The 23,812-nt window shown below is 47.5% G+C and overlaps 1 long non-coding RNA gene across 1 annotated transcript; it reads right to left on the reverse strand.

Moving 5' to 3' along the window:
- Positions 1–23,470, reverse strand: LOC140428826 (uncharacterized). The gene is made up of 3 exons (XR_011948911.1): positions 23,174–23,470; positions 7,767–7,967; positions 1–250 (listed from the first exon to the last, which is right to left on the reverse strand). It is a non-coding gene; the product is annotated as an uncharacterized lncRNA (long non-coding RNA).
- Between the last annotated feature and the right edge of the window lie 342 nt (positions 23,471–23,812).

The raw sequence follows: 23,812 nt of genomic DNA on the forward strand, positions 1-23,812 counted from the left end.
TGTTTTCTAATTGTTCAAGGAGCTTTTTATTAGTCACATTTCAGATATAACTCACTTTCAATGTACGTTGAGAACACCACAATTCAAATACAAACTCTTCAGCCTTCATGTTTCAACTTTCAGATTGGCAGTGATGTTCAATAAAAAAATCATCTGTATATATTCCGCTTAATGGTTGCACAAAATCTCCTTCAGGCTGTTAAAAGGTTCTATGCTGTCATCCATTTAATTTCTTTGTTTCTTTTACCATCTATTGTTACAAAAGGGCCAAGTCAACAAGTTAATGCAGTTATGCAATCATGTAATATTCACTTTGAGGTCAGTTTTTTTTGGAACTTTACTTTACTTGTGTTAACATTAACATCATCCCTCTGCATTGATTCTCAACCCATATATCCAAATTTGCCTGATTAACATTCTCAAATACCTCTTATAATCGGTTTTGTATTTCCTGGAATCATAGAATTTACAGTGCAGAAGGAGGCCATTTGGCCCATCAAATCTGCACTGACCCTTGGAAACAGCACCCTACCTAAGCCCACACCTCCACCCTATCCCCATAACACAGTAACCCCACCGAAACTTTTTGGACACTAAGGGCAATTTAGCATGGCCAATCCACCTAACCTGCACAGCTTTGGACTATGGGAGGAAACCGGAGCACCCGGAGGAAACTGACACCGACAGGGGGAGAAAGTGCAAACGCCTCACAGACAGTGACCCAAACCGGGAATCGAACCTGGTACCCTGGAGCTCTGAAGCAACTGTGCTAACCACTGAGCTACCGTGCCCCCACCCCCTGTTACTCATATTAAAACAAAATTCAGTGTGTACCCAGTCTTACTTTTCTTCTGGTCTTTATATATTTTGCTTTATATTTTGAATCGCAACAAATATTTTTTGAAGTATAGTTTACCAACATAATGAGAATTATTTTGAATTTGAAAAAAGCTTCCTGTTGAGTTCCCTGCGTTGTTAAATTAGTGCCTTTTGTGCACTTACTTAATACACAATAGACATGAAATTAGACTCCATAGTGCCATTGGAGCCACGTTACAGAAGCCCCAAATAAAATAGTGACCAGGGATAATGCAGAGGGGCATGCCCTGACTGTAAGGGCACTAGTGTAGGTATTTCATGGATGCGCCCAATTCTGAGTGGGTAAATCGTGATGTCAAATAGCATGTGCCACACGCTCTGCCATTTTGGATTTACAGGTCCTGTTAATGCCCTCTCACGATCACTTCCATCTCAACATGCAGTGAATATGCACGAGGAACACCACCTCTTTCCACCCCTCACTCCCAACTAGGGTCATTTGAAGAGTTAACCATCCAAATTCCGGGGGAGGTGTTTTTGACCTGCTTTTGCTGGTGCAGAGTCAGTGCAGTGTTCTGTGTTATTTGAAGAATTTTACTAACTTTTTGGATTTTCAAGGAAGTGGCGTTTGATCCTGATATGGTGGCCAGAGGAGTTTGTCAGGAAATATTCTGCTCCAGTAAAAAGGAGTAAGGTTTCCAGCCCCTCTCGTGCTACAGCATGACATCAAAATGGAGAAGAGGCAGCAGCAAGGAAGGTAAATGTCATAAAGAACAAAGAAATGTACAGCACAGGAACAGGCCCTTTGGCCCTCCAAGCCCGTGCCGACCATGCTGCCCGACTAAACTACAATCTTCTACACTTCCTGGGTCCGTATCCCTCTATTCCCATCCTATTCATGTATTTGTCAAGGTGCCCCTTAAATGTCACTGTCGTCCCTGCTTCCATCACCTCCTCCGGCAGCGAGTTCCAGGCACCCACTACCCTCTGTAAAAAACTTGCCTCATACATCGACTCTAAACCTTGCCCCTCTCACCTTAAACCTATGCCCCCTAGTAATTGACCCCTCTACCCTGGGGAAAAGCCTCTGACTATCCAATCTGTCTATGCCCCTCATAATTTTGTAGACCTCTATCAGGTCGCTTCTCAACCTTCGTCGTTCCAGTGAGAACAAACCGAGTTTATTCAACCGCTCCTCATACCAGGCAACATTCTGGTAAATCTCTTCTGCACCCTCTCTAAAGCCTCCACATCCTTCTGGTAGTGTGGCGACCAGAATTGAACACTATACTCCAAGTGTGGCCTAATTAAGGTTCTATACAGCTGCAACATGACTTGCCAATTCTTATACTCAATGCCCCGGCCAATGAAAGCAAGCATGCCGTATGCCTTCTTGACTACCTTCTCCACCTGTGTTGCCCCTTTCAGTGACCTGTGGACCTGTACTCCTAGATCTCTCTGACTTTCAATACTCTTGAGGGTTCTACCATTCACTGTATATTCCCTACCTGCATTAGACCTTCCAAAATGCATTACCTCGCATTTGTCCGGATTAAACTCCCATCTCTCCGCCCAAGCCTCCAAACAATCTAAATCCTGCTGTATCCTCTGACAGTCCTCATCGCTATCCGCAATTCCACTAACCTTTGTTGGCCTTTGTTGCAAAAGGACTTGAGTACAAGAACAAGGATGTCTTACTGCAGCTTTACAGTGTCTTGGTGAGACTACACTTGCAGTATTATGTTCAGTTTTGGTCTCCTTACCTAAGAACAGGTTTACTTGCATCATGAATTGTCCTGGTAACAGCCATAACACAAATTTAACAAGACCTAATAGGATGTAATATGTCCAGGAATAGGTAGAAATCTGCCTAGCAACAGCAGTAACCAATCTATAAAAAGCAGATGAGATGCATCTTTCCCAGTAATGAGATTAGCAGATACAATCAGGTGTGAATACCTTATTAGTAGATCGAGATGATTGGGAGATCACTGAGGCAAATACATGCTAACTTCTAGAGTCAAAGGATTTGAGGGGGGAATACTGCCAATTACACAGAAAGCAGAATCAAATGGGAACAAAGGTATAATTTCCAGGACCCTCAGAAGTAAGGGAGGCCAGTTAATATCTAGCAGCCTCAGAAGCAGACAAACCAGTTTCTGTGTAGCTGCCTGGGGGCCAGGTTTTACATCTAATAGCCTCTAAGTCTTAGAGTCAAGGAAGTGCAGAAACCTTTGTAAAGGGAGTTTTACATATTTTCTTTGGACTAGGAAAATACGATTTCCCAGCCTTGATCATCAAACATGCATCGTGTGGTAAAGAAGCTGGATTTAAGTTATGGACCTATTTAATCTGCATGTTGTTTGGAGACAGGGGATCTCTTAAAGAGTTCAGTGTTCATAGATATATTTTGGAACAAAGGGTACATTCTACATGAATTGTATGTATGTTTAGTGGTTCACATACTTAGTTGTCTTAGAGTAGTGTGTCCTGTTCATGTGAATGCCGTTTGTTTAGTTTAATAAATAGTCTTTAATAAATTTTACAAGATAACTGGACTGCTATTCTCACTGGGGCTTCACTTGACGCCTCACACCATTCCAAAAACAAACCAGTATAACAAATTGGGATACACGGTGGTGGCACGGTGACACAGTGATAAGCACTGCTGCCTCACAATGCCAGGGACCCGTGTTCAATTCCGACCTCGAGTGACTGTCTGTGTGGCGTTTGTGCATTCTCCCCCTGTCTGCGTGGGTTTCCTCTGGATGCTCCAGTTTCCTCCCACAATCCAAAGATGTGCAGGTTAGGTTGATTGGCCATACTACATTGCCCCTTGGTGTCTAAAAAAGTTAGTTGGGGTTACCGGGGTAGAGTGCGTGTGTGGGCCGAAGTAGGGTGCTCCTTCGGAGGGTCGGTGCAGACTCGATGGGCTGAATGGCCCCCTTCCGCACTGTAGTGATTCTAAGTACACTCGCAGCTAACCTCAGTGCGGCTTGTAACAGTTACCATAGCGGGAGTGCAGCGAAGTTTCACCAGACTGATTCCTGGGATGGCTGGATTGTTGTTCGAGGGGAGATTGGGTTGAAAAAGCCTGTTTTCACTAGAGTTTAGAAGAATGAGAGGAAATACATTGAAACGTATTAAATTCTGACAGGGTTGGACAGACGGGATGCAGAAATGTTGTCTCCTCTGGCTGGGGGGAGGATCTGCAACAAAGGGTCACAGTCTCAGGCTATGGGTTGAGACTGAGATGAGGAGAAACCTCTTCAGCCATATACACCATATTTGTATCAGAACTTTAGTCTGATTGCTGGGGAACAAAGGACACCCACTCTATACCGGGCTAACGACTGCCATCTATCATTCAATCATATGAGGACAGTGCACCTATAATGAGAACCATTCAGCACCAAGAATGTTTGGCAGAAAAACATCAGCATTCTGAAGCAATAGTTGCTGCCTGGAGCATTCGGCTGGGTTGGCGTGGGGGCGGGGTGGGGGGGAGGGGGGTGGGGGTGGGGGGTCTTCAAAGCCTGTGACAAGTTCATGATGGCCTGCTGCATACTCCACAATACAACTATCATGAAGACACAGAAGGCACAGCCTCTATCGGCAGGCATGAGGAGGGCACCTCAAAGGAGGAAGACGAGGAGAAGGGGTTCACCCTTCATTCTGGAGGGTGGACGGGCAGGAGCAAATACTCACAATGCTGTTTCTCCAAGGTGTCATCACAGTTCCTACACTGTTTCCTACCTTTCAATCCCCCCTCTAAAGGACCACCACAGTACCCTTACAACCAAAATCCTGAAATAAAAGCCCACTCGCAAAACAAATATTCTGTGTCAACTTTATTGAATAATCCCCTGTTGTTCGGGCTTGCGATTGAGCCATTGGTCATCGTGTTGAGGAGTTTGGAGGTGTGTAAAGGAATAGTGTGGGGTGTCGAGCATAGGATATCTTTGTATGCAGGCGACTTGCTGTTGTATCGGAACCAAGTGTGTCTATGGGGGGCATATTGGAGCTGCCTCGAGTGTTTGGGTCTTTTTCGGGATGTAAACTAAATTTAGACAAAAGTGAATATTTAGTGTTGCCTCAGGCAGGGGTGGGGGGGCTACCATTCCACAGGGCGGGGACTCACTTTAGATATCTGGGGGTGCAGGTGGCACGGGATTGGGGGGGGTGGGGCTGCATGGGTATAACATTACTAGTCTGTAGGGAGGGTGAAAGCGGATCTGACAAGGTGGGATGGTCTCCCTCTGTCACTGGCAGGTCAGATACAGGCAATTAAAATGAACGTGTTGCAAAGATTTTTGTGAATTTTCCAGCGCCTGCCAATCCTCCTGCCCCAACCCATATTTCGCCCCAGTTCCTTCAATCCCGCAAACCGCCCCCCCCCGGATCCTCCAGCCAAAGGCATTTTTCAAGGAGGTTGAAAAGATGATTACCTCGTTTATATGTGGGGTGGGGTGGGGGGGGGGGTGGGTGAAGATGGCTAGGATTAGGAAGGTGCTGTTGCAGAGGGGACGACAGTCAGGGGGGTTGGGTTTTCCCAATTTGCTATATTATTACTGGGCGGCGAAGGTGAGGAGCTGGATTAGAATGGAGGAGAGTCTGTATTGAGGGTCGGGTCTGAGGGCGTTGGCAACAGAACCACTCCCGTTGGCCCCAGGGAAATACTCAGGGAGTCCGGTAGTAGTAGCGATGTTGAAATTCTGGAGGCAGTTACACTAGCACTTTAGGCTGGGGGCGGGGTCAAATGCCGATTCAGGGGAATCACAGATTTGAGCCAGGGAAGTGGGATGGGAGTTTTCGGGGATGGGAGGAGAAGGGAGTCAGGGCATGAAAGGATTTGTTTCTGGGGGGCCGGTTTGTGGGATTAATGGAGCTGAGGGCGAAATATGGGTTGGACAGGGGGAAATGTTTAGATATATGCAGGTCCGAGATTTCGCTCAGAAGGTGAGACGGCGCTTTCCAGTGGTGCCGGCCTCCACACTGTTGAAGGAGGTGCTGACGACTGGGGGAATGGAGAAGGGGTGGTGTCGGCAAGTTCTGAGGCGATTCTGGGAGAAGAGAAGGCACCACTGGAGAGGATTAAGGCAAAGTGGGAGGAAGAGTTGGGAGAGGACTTGGAGGAGGGGTTATGGTGTGAGTTGCTCCGGAGGGTGAACGCCTTAACTTTGTGCGTGAGATTGAGGCTGATACAGCTGAAGGTGGTGTGTAGGGCTCACCTCACAAAGGCGAGAATGAGCCGACTCTTTGAGGGGTAGAGGATGTTTGCGAACGTTGCCGGGGGTGGGGGGCTGCAAACCACGTTCATATGTTTCGGTCCTGTCCAAAGCTGGAGGGGTATTGGAGGGAGGTGTTCAGGGTAATTTTGAAGGTGGGGTTTCAGGGTAATTTCGAAGGAGGCCATCAGTGTATCGGATCGGCCGGGGTTGGAAGCGGGTGCGGAGGCAGATGTTTTAGCCTAGGCCTCGCTGATCGCCCGAAGGCAGATCCTGTTGGGGTGGAGGTCAGTTTCTCCACCCTGTGCCCTGGCGTGGTGGTGGTGGGGGGGGGGGGGTGAGAATCTGTTGGAGTTTTTAACACTCAAGAAGGTGAAGTCTGAGTTGAAGGGGAGGCTGGAAGGGTTCTACAACTCATGGGTTTTGTTCATTATGCACTTTCAAGAATTGGATGACATCGAACATTGAGGGGGGGCGGTTGGAGTGGGACGGGGGTTGGAATGTATATGTTATTGGTGACTATGTATGGGTGGATGGTGGATTCCTGAATTCTTTTCTTTGATGCTTGTATTTAAAATGTTGAGGGTTGTTTGGGGGTTGGTGGGGGGGAGGAATTGTTGGCCTGGGGATTGACATTGTATTTGATACCATTGATTGTTTGTTGGTGGGTGTAAATTTGGATGAAAATGTGATAAAAGTGAATAAAAATACTTTTCAAAAACTTTACTGAATACCAGTTCTAATAATACATATCAAATTGAAGCAATCATCTTGGCGTAATGCCGTAGCAGCTGCCTTGTGGGTGCCTTGCCTGTCTTAGCTCTCTTCTGCAGTAACTGCAGAATGGAATGGAAACTTTCACTGGGGATGACTGCAGGTGACCTTGGAGAATGACCTCGAGCAGCTCTGAGCCTTGAGGCCCAACATTCAGACTGCACCATGTCTGCATAGATGGCAACATTCTGTGCTAGCAGACAACAGCAAGGCCACTGGCAGTAGTGGAAGTTTTGTCAGTTTGGAAGAAGGTACGGCAGGTTTATGCTCCACAGAGCCACTGGAACTCCCCTAGGGAAGCACTCCAGCAATCCTAGTCATGCATTTGAAGACATATTGCTGGACTGCTGTGAGAGCCTGTAAAACCCGGTGATCACTGATCCACAGCCACAATGACACATTCTGTGACTAATGCCAGGAATGGGCGGGTTGTCTTATGAGGAAACGTTGGAGGGGTTATGCTTATATCCACTTGAGTTTAGAAGAGTAAGAGGTAACTTGAGCAAAACCTTTAAGATCCAGAGGGCAATTGATGGGGTGGATGTGGAGCAGATGTTTTCTCTTACCGGAGAATCTAGAATCAGGGGTCACTTGTTAAAATTAAGGGGTCGATCATTTACGATGGAGATGAGGAGAAATTGTTTCTCTCAGAGGATTGTGAGTCTTTGGAACTCTTTTCCTGAAAAGTCAGTGGAAGCAGAGTCTTTAAATATTTTTTAGACAGAGCTCGGTAGATTCTTGATTAACAAGAGTATTCAATGATGGAGCTGGCCATCGCTTCAATGCTGGGAAGGATGGGCTCCAAACTGTGCACAAAACCTTGTACCTTGTTGAAGCTGGACTCCCCCATGCTACTTGGCAGTGACCACAAATTCTGCAGCAAGTTGGTGACATTTACTGTGATTGTCTGAATTTGATATGCAGTTCTCTCAGTTGCTAACTTACTCCAAAGTATTGAGTGCCAGCGGTCGTATACAGACTAGGAAAGTAATGCAGTCTGTCTGTGTAAGAGCCTTAGAGCCATGGTTGATTTTGCTATCCTTCTCTCCATCCGCCCTGTCTATAATAAAGTAGAACTGGATTCTATGTTGTACTGTTTTTTTTGCCGAATTCTTCTGTGACTGATCAGCCACTGTTTCCTCCTCCCTAAAGATTAAGGAAACAAGTAGATAATCATATCAGTTCTACGGGCGTGGTCAATGTGCAGATAATCCAAATCAAATCATAAAAGCAGAGGTAACGTTAAATCAGATGAGTCTGTTGTTTCTCATTACACTTTAAATTGGAATAATTGAAAGGACTGGCCTGTTTTGTTTCCTTTATCATCTGTTGCCATTATCAAACCTGTTACCCGGTGTCTGTAAAGTAAATAGATTAAGTTCGGCAAGGCATGTTCAAAAAGTGAACATTTACATTGCAAATTTAAATTTCCACATCAGCGTTTTAGAATCCAAATGATTTACTGTAGTTTCTCATGTGCAGCATTCCCTTAGCTAACTGTACATACAATATTATCAGAAGCCATTTCCATTAATTTGCTACAAGAAGTGATGGCGCAATAGGAATCCAAATGTAACAGTGAGCGTTCACTGGTAATTAATCTGCTCCTTTCCGACATGGACAGTCTGCCATTCCACTATTTCTGAACTCATGAAGAATGGCAAGAGCTCCACATGAAAGTCGATTTTCCTCTACAAATAATAAGAGTATTTTCACATGAATCCTTTTCTCAGTCATGGATCACTAGCAACAATAGGTTTTAGTCCACATGACAGAGGCATGAGAATTGGCATTTATCCAGGAAATGTGAAGGGCTATTAATTTTAATAGGGACAAATATATGATAATTAACTTTCTCACTGTTTTGCAGAGGGTAACCGTGGAGCGGTGCAAAGGTCGCAGGAAATTATTGTGACATATGCACTGGTGTTATTCTACACGTTTCTGTTCCTCAGACATGGGGCGGGATTCTGTGATCCTGAGGCTAAGTGTTGATGCCGTCGGAAACGCCGTCGTGTTTCTCGACGGCGTCAACACGGCCTCAGGATCAGCAATTCTGGCCCCTACAGGGGACCAGCGCGGCACTGGAGCGGACCATGCAGAAGAAAGGAGGCCCCCAGCCAGAGAGGCTGGCCCGCCGAGCGGTGGGCTCCGATCGCGGGACACTCCCGGAAGAGGGATCTCCAGGCATCTACCGGCCGCACTGCACCCCCGTTTGGGTATAACGTGTCTGATGGATTGCGCCCATAATGTTTTAAGTTTCTGACGTGTTCAATGTTAACTCGAACTGCATTCATATGATGCCCTGATGCCAGCATTGCATTCTGTTTGTGACATAAAGACAGTCACTGTTCTTTGATGTAATTCATTAAATGTGAAGAGAAATGGGATTTTCCTGTAAGGAATGCTAAGTTGCTATATAATGCAAGTAATTTTTTTCTTCATTACAGAAAAGTCTGTGGCAGTAAAACTCAGTGACACAAATATACATAGATAAGATTAAATTCTCCTTTTGGAGCTGGGGGGATATATTGAAAGCTAAAAATTGATGGCAAATGCAGGAGTCAGAGGCAAATGTGAAATGCACAATAAGAAAGACAGGATATGGAAATGGAGCTCTAAGCTAGAGCAAGGAAAGGGCCATTGTGCAGACTGATAGGCACTCTACCATCCCCTGAGGAACAATAAGGTTAAATGCAACAGGGTGGAAAATAAGCATGTATAAGTTGCCTCTTACCCGCTCTAATTTAAGAAAGCTGCGTGTTTTGAACGTCAGTTTGGTCTGTTGCATTCTTCTTTGAAATAAGACTGTCAGCAGTAGTCACACAAACAGTATCAACACTGAGTTGATCACGTAAAGAAATCAGTATTTTAATAGGAAAGACAAGTTTATTGCACTGCGACCACTTTAATGTGTCTGTTTTGCTGGTCCCCACCGAAATCAGACAGGAGCCTTATGGGTAACATGAGTTATGGACCTATGATATCATTAGGACATCTGCATGATCTTAATGCCTGACAAGACGGTTCATCCGCTACAGACACTTTGCTTAATAAAACCTGGTGCAAATCAGTGGAGGCCGAGTCAGGTCAGTTTAAACTATCTTTGTAGAGCCAAGAGGAGGAGTGCTCCCCTGGCCCCTGGAAAGAAAGTTTGGACCACTTGATAGCCACAGGGTCATTTGAGTTTCACAATCTCACAACCTGTGAGGTGCCTCTTGTTGTTCATTTTGGACAGGCAGCTGGCCAATGAGACCCAACTCTTTAAAACGGACCAGGTTTTCAACTGCAGGGCAACGGTGTCAGGCTGTTGTGTCCCACCACATTCCACCAGGAATTAAAACTCCCACTCAAGGTTACCTTCCCAAGCTCTGGCTAATAACAACCTTACAATAGCCTGAGAAATAACCTGAATGCCGATATTAAATGTCCGATGAAATCAGCACAATCGGCAGCTATCTGAATATCTTGTATGTAATTTAAAGTACACCTTTCCTTCCCCTTTCCTCCTATAGATGCTTTGATTTGTCCATAACTTCTCTTGGCAAAGTCGCTCAACAACAAAGATACAAATGTTGGATCTTGAAGGTGTGCCAAAGATGGAAGGAAGCAGTGATAATGAGAAAGTGCATCTAGTATAGTCTGAAAGGGTACAAGATTGAAAAAAAAGTATCCCTGATGGCTGACCTTAGTAAATTTAGCATTTATTCTGTGTTAACTGCTAGCTATATGAGTCTTCCCATTGATTACCAGCATCCCCTAAGCTCAGTATGAAAGCAACTTCAGCAAAGTGTCAAAGCTGCCCCTTTTGAAGAACTCTGCTTCTCAAGTTTATCAAAGTAACAGGCCCAATATACTTTCAGCGACATGGTGTTCCAGCCACTTTTCAATCCCTGTGTTTTGCAATGATGTAATGGTAATTTTGCACTATGGCAGGAAAGGAAATGACTTGCATTTACAGAAACTTATGGATAAAAAGAAAGCTATGCTTTTTACAAAATGGTCTGGCATTCCAATACCGCTCTTTGTATTGCATGATTATTTGAGCACACAGCACTCAGATCAACGAAAGTTATTTGGCTAAGTGTAGACCTCCTGTACTCAGAACATCAACAATCTGAAAAGTCAGACTGCAATAAATGGAAAGAGAATCTTTGTAGACCAGCTTGAAACTTCAGCACCTTCTCTGTTAGACAGCTGGACGGTTAAACAAAACTGGACTCCTATATATTCAACCCACTGCTGATGTGTCGTTGTGTTTCGAATCAAATGGGTTCTTACTAATTAGTAGTTTAGTGAAGGGCTTCAAAAAACTTGGATGCAAAGGTACCTTCCTCAAATGAGATGAATGTCAGCTGCCAGCAACAAACAAATCACAAATTTCATACTTTGTTATGGGGGACCATGTAACATTTGGCTCATGTTCAAAATCTGCAATTTACTTTCCTTTTGTGCTACTCTGTACCTTATTAACATCTTTTTCATCAGCAATAAGTGCTAATTAAATTGTACAACATGTGGCAGAAATTTCAGTTGAACAGAGCATGTAAATTCTGGTTTGTTTTTAGCTTCACCCTGATTGAATAGTACTCACTGGCATGCACAGCAAAACGTTCGTAACACACCTCTACAACATAAGAACTCGAAATACGGTAAAAAGGCTATTATTCTGCTGCATGAGTCAGATATTAGTTAGTAATGGACTTGAACTCACAACTAAAGCAACCTTAGAATCTGTCTTAGCCACTGTGCTGTGAAACTACTAGCTGCAAGAACAATGCCTGTATAACTAAAGTTATACAGTACTATGCAATCAGGAAATAAGCAAACACCACAAGACCCTTTATGTTTTAAAATTGCATTTTTACAATTTGTGCATATACCCATTCTGTAATTAAAAAAAGCTTACATTTCTGTAATAGGTCATGTGGCAATTTTACCCTCGTATTTTATTCCAAACATTTTATAGATGCACTGAATTGGCGTTGAGAATATAGGGCATCCAGTTGTTATTATGTCATGGCTCTTGTGCATTGTTAAGTTGGTATGGGAATTCTTACCTATAGGATTTAGTCAATGGAGCTTTGCTTTTTTGTAAAAAGTTGCACTTTTAAATAAAAGTATTCTGCTGAGCAGTGTGACAACAGCACCATTTTTTAAAGAGCTTGCTGTATTATTCAGGAAATCCTAGGCTGGTCAGGTTGATGGCAACAATCTTTCAAATGGCACAATTAAAGATGATTTGTCAGAAACAGATAGGATTAATGAAGAGGAGATAGCCTTGAAACACTTGGAACTAATGCAGCCAGATGATAGATGACACTTCACCTCATCCCCCACCTCCCCGCACAAAAAAATGTAGGAAGTTCTGGAAATACACAACAGATCTGTCAACATTTGTGAAAGTAAACCACAGGTTAACAGGTTGTATGCAGACCTATTGTCAGAACACCAGACGGGTTTGCTCCCAGAACATCAACCTGCCATTTCTCTTTCACAAGTACGGGCAAGGCTGCTGTGTGCTTCCCAGATCCAGCATGTGCTTTCTTTTTGTCGGTAGATGGTGCAAAGAAAATAGGCATTATACTGCTTCAAATGTATTTCATATAAAAACACAGAAGAAACTGTTGGTAGATTGAAAGCATTCAAGAATTGATTGAGGGGGGATTGGTTGAGTGTGGGAAGTATCAATGAATCAAACTGTTTCATTGTCCGAAAAGTAAGAAACCGAAGGAAAATACAGTTGGGTATTATTTGAAACGGGAAGAGGTCACTAGCGGATTATGTGAAGCTTTATCTTGCACAAGTTGGGTGGAAACATGTCAGGCTCAGTTTGAAAACTGGCATGTAACTGTCCAGTTGCACAAACCATTTTTCTCTCCCAGATCTTGAGCATCTTTAAAGATTGAAAATTAGTGTGTGGTTTACGCTATCACTCTGGCGGGGCCTGATAGAGCTGGTAACTGGCTCTGCAGAAATCAGGGCACCATCTATAGAGGGCGCCCTTATCAGCACTGAAACATAACGGTCCCTAGCCTCTACCACGGAGATATTGCGGGCTCTCCCCACCCCACCACCGACAGTCATCGTCGGTATTCACTGCTCCCCTCCCCCCCGACAATTATCGGCAACATTCCCCTCCCCCTGCACACCTGACAATCATTGCTAAAATTCCCTCCCCACCGCTCTACCACCATGGAAGTATCACCGGTATCCTCCTGCAACACCCCCCCTCCCCCCCCCTCTCGCCCGCGTGGGATGGGGAAAATCGGGAAACACGGGGCTGGATTCTCCGTTTTTGGGACTAAGTCTCCACGCCATTGGAAAAACGGTGGTGTTTTACGCCAGGAAACCTGCCGTCAAAAGGCCACAGATTCCCGTTTTGCTGGGTGTTAGCAGGGAGCCATCGGAGAGCTCGCATCACCAGTTGCTGATACAGCCCTCAGCATTTCCGGGTCAGAGGCCGTGCATGGGCACGGCGGCAGCCTGTAGCGGCCGCGCCGTGCTCCATGGCGGACTCAGCCCGCAGACCTGGACTGGCAAAGTAGTGCCCCTCATCGGCCTTTCACGCGCCGCTGACCACACGCCCACATTGCCCCCAGCCACAAATGAAGCCCCCCCTGCCCACCGATCGGCCCTCCCCAGACTGTGGCGAACCCAGACTGAGTCCGCAGCCACCACATGAGGATTCCGGATGGTGTGAGCACACGTCGTCGGGAATTCTGCCAGTCGGCACGGAGCATCGCGGGGTGGACCTCAGGCAATAGCCTGAGGCCATGGATACTCGGCGCGGCGTAATTCACAAGTACGCCGATTTTCGGGGGTGGCGGTGCAGCTCCCGATTTCGCCACCAAAACGGATTCTCCGCCTCGTCGCCGAACTCGATTTCAGCATTGGGGAGCGGAGAATCCAGCCCGCGATCTCTCCAGAGAGAATCGCCTTTCCCGATTCTCTCCGAACTTTCTGCCCACGTTGCCAATCCTGACATGTGGGCTCAAAATTGCCCCCTTTGATATTCCAGGTTCAGAGGAGATACAGAACATTTCCACATGTTTATACAGCAAAAGATATGTACGAACAACTGATTAAGATTGGCACGTTAATTAAAATTAGGATAAAAATAGTAGTTTTTGCTGCAACTAATTCATTCCTTGCTAGAATATAAACCTTCCCAAATAGCCTGCAGTTCTGAGCAGGAGAATGCAACCTAACAAAAACAGAATAATATTACTAACAGTGCTTAGAATCTGCACAGTAAAGCACTGAGATGATGCAATCTTTCATATAATGTTGGCATCGCACTAGCAAAGGGACATTGATACATTAGAAATCACTGAGAAATGTAAGGTAATGTATATCACTACTAAGAATAGAAATTGTGATTACACAGTGAAGGGTAGATCATTAAGCACGGAGCAGCAGGAAGCAGACTTGAGTATGCTACTTCACCAGAAATAGCAAGCATAGACACATTGCAGACAGTAATTGCTAAGTCAAGAAGAATACGAGAGCGTAAACTAGGTTTTGAATTATATGAACGCATGGACAAGGAGAAGGAGTAGGCCATTCGGCCGCTCGAGCCTGCTCCAGCATTTAATAAAATCGCGGCTGATCTGAGGGTAACATTAAATCTGCAACCCATCTACCTCCGCTAAGCTATCACTGCCTAATTTGCTAAAAGCCTCTGCCTTAAAAATATTCAGAGACTCTGCTTCCACCACCTTTTCAGGAAGAGAGTTCCAAGACTCACAACCCTCTGAAAGAAATGTCTTCATCTATCTCCATTTTAAATGAGCGACCCCCTATTTTTAAACAGTAACCCGTTTCGAGATTCTCCCACAAGAGGAAACATCCTCTCCACATCCACCCTGTTAATTCCGTTCAGAATCTTACATGTTTCAATCAAGTTGCCCTCTTTTTTCACAACCTTGAGGCCTCACTCTCTTTAACCCTCCTCCTATTGGGATTGGTCCTCACCCCATCTGGGCACAGCTTTTCTCAAAGTCCCTCAATGTAAGGCTAATGGTGAGGCCCACTCAAGCGGAAAGTAGCACACACCCTGGAAGGATTCTACCATTATTCAGTGAACCCTCGACCTTATCCCCTTCTAGAGCAATGGACAAAGGGATGTAGTCCCGACCCTCGTTCACCCATGAGCCGGGGAGTCAACGCGCTGACAGCAGACAGACAGGAGTCAGACATACACAAACGTTGAGGTGCATCAGAACTCTCCCCACTGCGAGTTGTCATCACGCTCCTGCATTAACATGCTAAGCATGCACATGGACTTCCCAGGCATAGTCCCGGGATGGGATGTTTTTGTGGCTGACCTCCACCCTTGGCCGTGCAGGTGCTCACAAAGGTTGTGGGCAGCTTCTAGAGCTGTTGGACAACATGATGGCCCTAATGTGCAAACCAGGAAGCAAGATGGGCATCTCCTGTCCTCCTGCACATGTGCACCCTCGCACTCACCTGGCCTCTATTCTCCAGCTCATCTTTGACCTCTCCCTCCACTCCCTCCTGGAGTTCCTCCTCATCAAAGGAGAGGTATCACACCTCCTTGTCTTCATCGAGGACGTCGCCCCGCTGCTGTGCTAGATTATGGAGATGTGGGAGACCCTCTGGAGATTTTGCTGCAGGGCCCCAACAGACCTCTCAAGGGCACCCATCCCTCGAATGAAGCAGCGGAAAAGGGACAGACAGGCAGGTGGGATGACCCCCTCGGTCACCTGCTGCCTGGACCTGTTAACGGCAAGCTTCCTTGACTTTGAGAATGTGGGCAGCTGACATTGTTAAGGCTCAGCTCATGGTGGCCAATTAGTTTGACAAGCATGACTCTCGGGAATATTAGAGAGTTCAATTACTCTCTGTAGTTGAGATAGGCACCGTTCATAATTAGGCTATGTCATGCCACGATATCTTGTTGCCATGCCTTTGCACTCTTACGACTCCTGGGCAGTCACTGCATTTTCTCTAAATGCTTGCCCACTTCCACCTCCCCCAATGCCCCCCAACCCTTCCCGGCTGGTAACAATCCTGCCTTCTATTTTGGGGCCTCATCCAAGCAGCCTCTTAGGCTGCCCTCCTATGTCTCATCACACCCTTGTCACCACCTCATGAGCCCCGCACCCACAGAAGCTCCATACCCCCATTCCATTAACAGCTATAGCCTAAGCGCTCATTTTCCCTTCCATCACCACCAGGCAGAACTCTCATTCAGGGTTGTGCACAGTTAATAAATCAGTCAGGCATCAGAATCATTCAGGGCTGTGAACACTTTCTGAAACAGACAAGCTGAAGGCTTCAGGACAGCACACAGCAGCCTTTACCCCCATCCCAGAGGAGGAACGTGAACACAGCCCTCTCACTCCCAAAATGCCCCCTCAAACACCCTTGAACCAGCCCCCTTCTGCAGCTGCCCAGAGGATCCCTGTCCTCTTGCACACCCTGATACAAGGTGGAGAGGGGTTCTCACCTCCTTCCTCCCATTCAGAGGTCACGGTGCCTGGTTCCCGTTTATAAAAAACAGAAGTGAATTGCTCTCGTGAGACACCATCATGTTGGTGGGTGACAAGATTCAATGAAGTCTGAAGATTTGGCTTTCAACTCGCTGATGATATTGAAATGGATTCAAATCCGTTTCTCAGCCTTCCTGGGTGTGAACCTGATCATGTCATTGGGAAGTGCCCAGGAATATTGGATCCTGAAGATCCCAGGTTTGACCTCACAAGATTTTACAGCCATTTTCCTGCTGACGGAAAATAAGTTTAGAATTTTGTTCTCTCAACTTTGAAGGCGGGTTAAAGACGGCTCGAGTTTATCACTGAGCTATTCCATAAATCTCATGAATGCTCATTAAAAGACTAACTCACAAGAATTACGTTACCCCTCAAAATTAAGTACCCTGCCAGCAGATATTTAGAACAGTCGGATTTAAGACTGCACATAAGTGCCGTGCACCTGGATAACTTTATATCATCCATGATTTGGGAGTCAGTATATGTTGCTTTTGCCTTCCTTTAACACTGGAACTGCAAAATATCAAGGGGGGGAGCGGGATTCTCTGGCCATGTTGTGTTCAGTGCAAAGTCCGCAATGTCAGGAAAATTGCAGAAGAGCCCTGAAACACGCTGGGCGGGATTCTCCAAGCCCGTGACAGGTCGGAGAATCGCCGAGGGAGGCGAGCAAATCCCCCCACCCTGCTCCGACGTCGGGCCGCCTATTCTCCGGTCGGGGACATCACGGCACTGGTCGGGGGCCGTTGAAAGCGGCTCCCGTGGCGATTCTGCGCGCTTGATGGGCTGAGTGCCCGCCGAGTTCTGCCGAGTCCCGCCAGAGCGTCATCCGTGTATGGTCCTACCCAGCGGGACCTCGGCATTTTGGCTGCGGGGGCCATACTGGTGGGAGGGGTGGGGGGAGCCGACTCGGGGGGGGGGGGGGGGGGGGGAGGCTCCACGGTGGTGAGGCCCGCGATCGGGGCCTACTGATCGGCGGGCGCGCTAATTCTGTGGGGCCCTATGTTCCTCCGCGCTGAGCACCTGTAGGGCTCCACCATGTTGCCTGCGGGCTAGCGCGGAGACAGCAGTGACGTGCATGCGTGGACCCGCGCCGGCCATGTAGGGCAGGCTTTTGGTGCCGGAGCAGCGCACAGCTCTCCGGCGCTGTGCTAGCCCCCGAGGAAGGGGAGAATGACTTGGCCTGGAGGCCCGTTGATGCCGGCGTTGCTCGTGCCGGTTTTAACACCGGCGTCAACACTTGGCCGGAATTTCAGAGAATCCCGGCCGCTATATGCAGCATGCAAAATAGTTTGCGATTCTCCTGGCCCACTCCAGATTGTATGATCAGGATCTCACTCTGAAAGGCCGATCATAGCTAATTTGCATTCATTTAATCTCCTTAGTGAGATTAATGCAAAGGCCTCCTGGTATGCTCCTGCCATTGCCCCCCCCCAATCCTACCTCCACCCCCCAACCCCCCCCCCCCCCCCCCCCCACCGCCCCCCCCCCCGCTCCAGCAGGAAGTCAGCTGGCCGCAAATTACTACTGGTCCTTAGAAGTTGGGACCAGGTGCCATGGACTCAAGAGGAGGAATAAGAAGGTGAGTACTCCTCTCCACTTACCTCCAGGGAGCACAAGCTCACAGCAGCATCTGGCCAGATGCTTTGAGGGGATCCTTCAAGGGAACTGGGGGTTGGGAGGTTTAGGCAGGACTGTTGTGGGCCAGGTCAGGTGTCTCCCTGGGATGGGGGTCAGGGGTCACTTTGGATCTGTGAAGACAAAGTCTGCTTTCTTCCATATTTAACATCGCATAATGGGGCAAACAGCAATTGCAGCCTGGCTGTCCTAAAATTCTCTCATGGGACAGAGCCATTCTGCAGCTTGTTTCTTGGAGAAGCATTTTACTCCCCTTGAAGTTTCAGTAGACTCTGTGGTTTCACTGTTGCAGTATGCCCACTTTTATCCCCTCAAGCTTCAGTGCTTACATAGAATTTCACACCCCATTGACTTTTCCTGGCCTCTTGATTTACAGCTGATGGCTATCTAAAAGGAGGGATTAGCTTTGTTTGTTTTTATAGCACTTCATGGCCCATTTGATGTGCTTCCTCTTTTGCATCGGTGTCCTGTCTGATCACATATTTTCTATAGCAAATGTTTTTTCTGCTCTAAAGTGCTACTTAGAAAGACCAGGTGCACTGTCTGTGTGTTTTTTGTTCATAGTGGAATGTTTTTTACTCTTATGTGCTTCCTGGAAAGAGCAGGTGCACTGTCTGACAGCAATTTTATTAGATTGGATCTTTTCAGACGTCCGATGACTGAACAACATGTCTGCATTGGAGGTATTTTTCCACCATAGAAGCAACTCAGGCACCACTCAGACATAAAGTGCAAGTGTTCCTCAATAAGGACCTTCTCACAGCCATTGTTGAATTATCTCAGTAGACGTGACGACTACGCCTACGGGGTAGCCTGAAAGGCCATTGTAGCCCACAGGTGGCAGGGACATTGCTGGACAGTTCCCTGGCACTGCCAGGGAAGTGCCAAGTTGGCATTGCCAAGGTGCGGGGTCTGAAGGGGAGACTGGGGGAGGGTGCCTTGAAGGGGAAGCACCTGAAGGGAGGCCCTGAAAGGGGAGCCTTTGGCGACCCCATATTGGGGGCTCGCTCACTTCGGGGAGGGGGCTGATGACAGCGATGGGAGCGGGTATTTGCTGGCAAAAAGTGGGGGCGCAATATCTGAAGATCCTGCCATACCGGCATCTTTGGATGTTGCACATCATATTTTTAGAACAAATTACACAAGGTTCAAAAAAAATGACGAAATGTGGGAAGATCACGATGGGAATCATGTCAGAACAGCCAGTGCAATTTGCACCAATCTTTCTGCCTGAAATGACACTTTGTCATTTTTTCAGAGAATGCAGACGCAGATGGGCACAGGAGGCCAAGGCAGGGCACAGGAGGCACCACCAGTAGGGAGAGTTGAGATGGAGGCAGGAAGGATGGTTGGGGGGAGTCGGGCAAATACAAGAGGAGAGGATGAGGTGGTGGCAGGATTCAGGTATCAGTGGAAACACAAGAAGGGGAAGAAGAGGCCATGGCAGGACTAGGGTGGGGGAAACACAAGAGGGGAGGGGTGAGATATAGGACTAGGGTGTGTCATGGTGTCATGGAACAGAGTGGCAGAGTGAAAGACTGTCCTGGGGCTGAGGCCACGATGTCCGGGACATATTTTGGAGACTGATCTGTGCAGATTATATTAGATGGCAAGCGTTTCTTGGTCCCGGTCTTGGGCCAGGGAAGCACTTTCTGGACAGTGACGGTCGTGCACAGTATGGTGTGCAAGACATGGTAAGTCAGCTGAGGTATTTGGTCCTGGGGGTTTCAGTCATGATATTGTGAGGCAAAGGGCACAATAACGTTCAGGGGAGGCTGCTGGACCCTATAACTTGGTAGCTGAAATGTCATGGGCCGCTATTGGATCGTCTCATTGGTGAAGGAGGGCAGGTCCCAAAATGTAAGGATGCATGTGCCCTCGGGAAGGGGAGGGGTCATACCAAGCAACAGCATGAGATCAAGGAAGGGGTGGTTGTTGGAGATTAGGATTGTTGACATGTATAATGATGGGGTCAAGGATAACAGGGGGAGGCTGGATAATGATGGGTGCAATGGGATTTTGGAGGTGGTGACAACAGAGGATGATAGGAGGAACTTGGTAGGGGTTGAGGGAGGTTGGAACCTGGCCCCACTTTCAAAAGTTAAGAGCATCATTCTTGCACTCACAGATGAACAAAGCAGTTGGAAATACAAGATTGAAAAAATCAGTAAGGGAGAGTTCTCAGGGCATGTGGGAGTAGTTCAGTACAACAATTGAAAGGGCACCCTATTAATATCCTGCCCAAACCATAAAGAGCATGGCTCAGCTGAGTGCTGGATCTAATGTACAATGAACAAGCTTTGCTCCTTTACTGATGTTGTGCATTCAACCACAAATCCATTAAGTTTTGATGCTGCAGTGCAGTTGGTCCCAATGGCCATCAGATCCTCTAAGAGGTATGTGAAAAGGGAAGAAGGATTAAACAATCAAGGGTCACGGCTGCTGCACCAAAACAAAATGGATCCTACAAGCCTCAATATTCCTAATGTGTAGTTAATGGCATTTAAGGAATCCTGGTTACAGGCATCAATACTATTATCAAGGCTACTGGAGATGAGTTGACAATAGCCTTACTGAGGGCTATGGCACATGGATCTTTTGAGCCCAATGATGACCCTTGTTCTGAATGTACAGTTACGTCTGAGTGGAATTCTCAGCCACGTGGCTACCTACAGGATGCTATCATCCTGCCAAGGGTATCCTGGATTTGCAATTATAGACTGAGGGCAGCACAAGGGCTACAGTGACTGGATTCCTGCCTTGGAAATGGAGGGAGAACTTTCAAGAGGAACTACCATTGATTGCTCAATTGTATCTGTTCACAGATGCAGGGAGAAGTGGGGAATACAGGCCAGAGGCAATGCTGGTAGCTATTATTAGAATGAGGAGACGAAGGCCAATTACCAATTGATGACACAGAGTGCATCTGAAGAGAGAATCAATTATGCATATTCCACAACAAGGCCCTTAATAGAACAAACTATTGGTCAATTAAAGATCTGTTTTGGATGTTTGGACCAGTCAGGCGGGGCTCTCCAATACTGACCACAGAGAATATCCCACATCTTTGTTGTTTGCTGCAGCCTGCATATACTTGTGCTGTAAACGGGGGATGTATTGCCTGAGGGAGACATTGAGTAGCTAGAAGTTTGCAGGTGTTCTTCCACCCTGCTGCCCAATGGGAATCAGGCTGACCACTAGAGTTAGTCTACAGAATGGAAAATTCCGCCCATTGATGAATCTAGTCTTGACCGAAATACTTGTGTGAAATGAGTGAAAGGAAAGACATTGATCTCAGCCGTTTCCATTTTAGGGTGAAGAATGAGCATTGGAAAGAACAATTTTAAGTTGCAATCTCATGCATTCAATCTCTCCCGAATATGCAGCAACTTCCGATTTTCTCAGATGCATGCCTGGAAGAAGCGGGAGGCCACCTGACTGTGCTATTCATGGCACTAATGCCTGTTTCAGGACATTGGTCATCACCTGGGAAGATTATGTTCAGCTCAGAACTTCTTTGTCCCAGAGGCTTAACCAAAGGTCCTTACAGGGGACATTGGAGGTTGTCAACATTAAGATAAGTTAACTCATGTTTACATAGATCCAGAAGGAACACTCCCATTTTCTGTTCTCTGGAAGACAGTTTCCTTCATTGATGAGGAAAACTAATAGGACAGGATGAGTATGAGGTAAGGGTAGGCAGTGTGGTTAAGCTACTTTACCAGAGGGGAGGGCAAGAAAGATGGAAAGAGGGCGTCATTCTCCGACCCCCCGCCGGGTCGGAGAATGGCTGTAGGCCGCCGTGAATCCCGCCCCCGCCGAAGTCTCCGGTACCGGAGATTAGGCGGGGGCGGGAATCGGGCCGCGCCGGTTGGCGGGATCGCCTGCTCAATTCTCCGGCCCGAATGGGCCGAAGTCCCGCCCAGAAATTGCCTGTCCCGCCGGCGTAAATTAAAGTAGGTATTTACCGGCGGGACCAGGCGGCGTGGGCGGGCTCCGGGGTCCTGGGGGGGGGCGCGGGATGATCTGGCCCCGGGGGTGCCCCCACGGTGGCCTGGCTCGCGATCGGGGCCCACCGATCCGCGGGCGGGCCTGTGCCGTGGGGGCACTCTTTCCCTTCCGCCTCCGCCACGGCCTCCACCATGGCGGAGGCGGAAGAGACTCTCCCCACTGCGCATGCGCGGGAAACTTTCAGCGGCCGCTGACGCTCCCACGCATGCGCCGGGAAACTGACAGCGGCCGCTGACGCTCCCGCGCATGGGCCGCATTTCCGCGCCAGCTGGCGGGGCAACAAATGCCATTTCCGCCAGCTGGCGGGGCGGAATTCCCTCCAGCGTCGGCCTAGCCCCTCAATGTTGGGGCTAGGCCGCCAAAGATGCGGAGCATTCCGCACCTTTGGACCGGCGCGATGCCCGTCTGATTGGCGCCGTGTTTGGCGCCAGTCGGCGGACATCGCGCCGTTGGGGGAGAATTTCGCCCAGAAGGTGGAAGGAATTGCAACAAAATGAAATTTTGGTGCCTAATGGTTTACACTTGATGTTGTGTTATTTTCTGAAATAGACTGTCATCCAACACAGTGAATTCAGTTTCAATTAAACCATTCAAAAAGTTAAATAGACAGATTTCTGATTCATTGAAAAGTGCAATATTATTAATTTGAAAGCGATGCAAATGATTTTCACACTTCTTAAGGTTAATAAAATAAATTTATAAATGCTAAATATCTGACATCATTTTGGAGATACATAGCAGGCTCATCAGGAACTAAGAAGGGAAGGAGTATGTTAATATTTTGTGTGTGGTCTGTTCATCAGATGTGTTATGTATTTTCCAGGATTTTTTTTGTTCTTCCAGCTCATCAACATAACTCTAAATAATTGAAGAGGGAGGAGGATAATTTGTTCTGTGTGTTAGTTACTGTGTATGCATCAGAAATGTGACTGTGTGACTGTTAGAAGAGGCAAGGACCTCACTGGGCAAGTCATAAGACAGATGAGAGGAAGAGTGAGGCATAGAGATGGGGGGACTCTGGAGCAAAGCACTGCATAGGGTAAACTTCACCCCCTTATGCGCAGGGTTAAGCCTAATGCAGATAAAGGTGGTGCACAGGACACACTCGACAAGGACACACATTGAGTGGGTTGTTCCTGGAGGTGGAGGACAAAAGCGGGAAGTGCCGGGGGGTTCAACCAACCTTACCCACATGTTCTGGTCCTGCCCCAAGCTGATTAGGTTCTGGATCGCCTTCTTCGAAGCCATGTCCAAGGTTGTGGGGTGAGGGTGGAGCCGTGCCTTTTAGTGCCGGTCTTCGGGGTCTCGGAGTATCCAGAGCCCTTTATGGAGAGAGGGGCTGACGCCCTGGCCTTTGCCTCTCTGATAGCCCGCCGGAAACTCCTCCTTGGATGTCGGACGACAGTGCCACCCAAGGCCACAGACTGGCTGTCTGAACCAGCGGAATCCCTGAAAACAATAAACAGAATACCATCTGTGGGTTGAAGGAAGGGTTCCACGACACATGGAAACAGTTCACCCACATCGAGGACCTATTTATGACCAGCAACTGGGTGGGGAGGGGGGTAGAGGGAGAACAGAGAGGTGGGGTGGTGAGGGAGAACAAGAGCAGAGGGATGGGGGGATGGGGGGGGGGCGCCCATATCACAGAGAAAGTGATAGTGCGTGGGGGTCTACGAACAGCACTACAGCAACACACCCCAAGAAGAGGGCAGAGTCCCGAGAAAGGCCTTACCACCTTCGGTGGGTCTTGTCCGAGGTGCTGTATGATGGGACTACCCACTGCCCTCTTGTGACATCACAGGGTGGGGGAGGGCATAGGGGGGT

Source organism: Scyliorhinus torazame, chromosome 8 (genome assembly GCF_047496885.1).
Source record: "Scyliorhinus torazame isolate Kashiwa2021f chromosome 8, sScyTor2.1, whole genome shotgun sequence".
Classification (NCBI taxonomy): domain Eukaryota; kingdom Metazoa; phylum Chordata; class Chondrichthyes; order Carcharhiniformes; family Scyliorhinidae; genus Scyliorhinus; species Scyliorhinus torazame.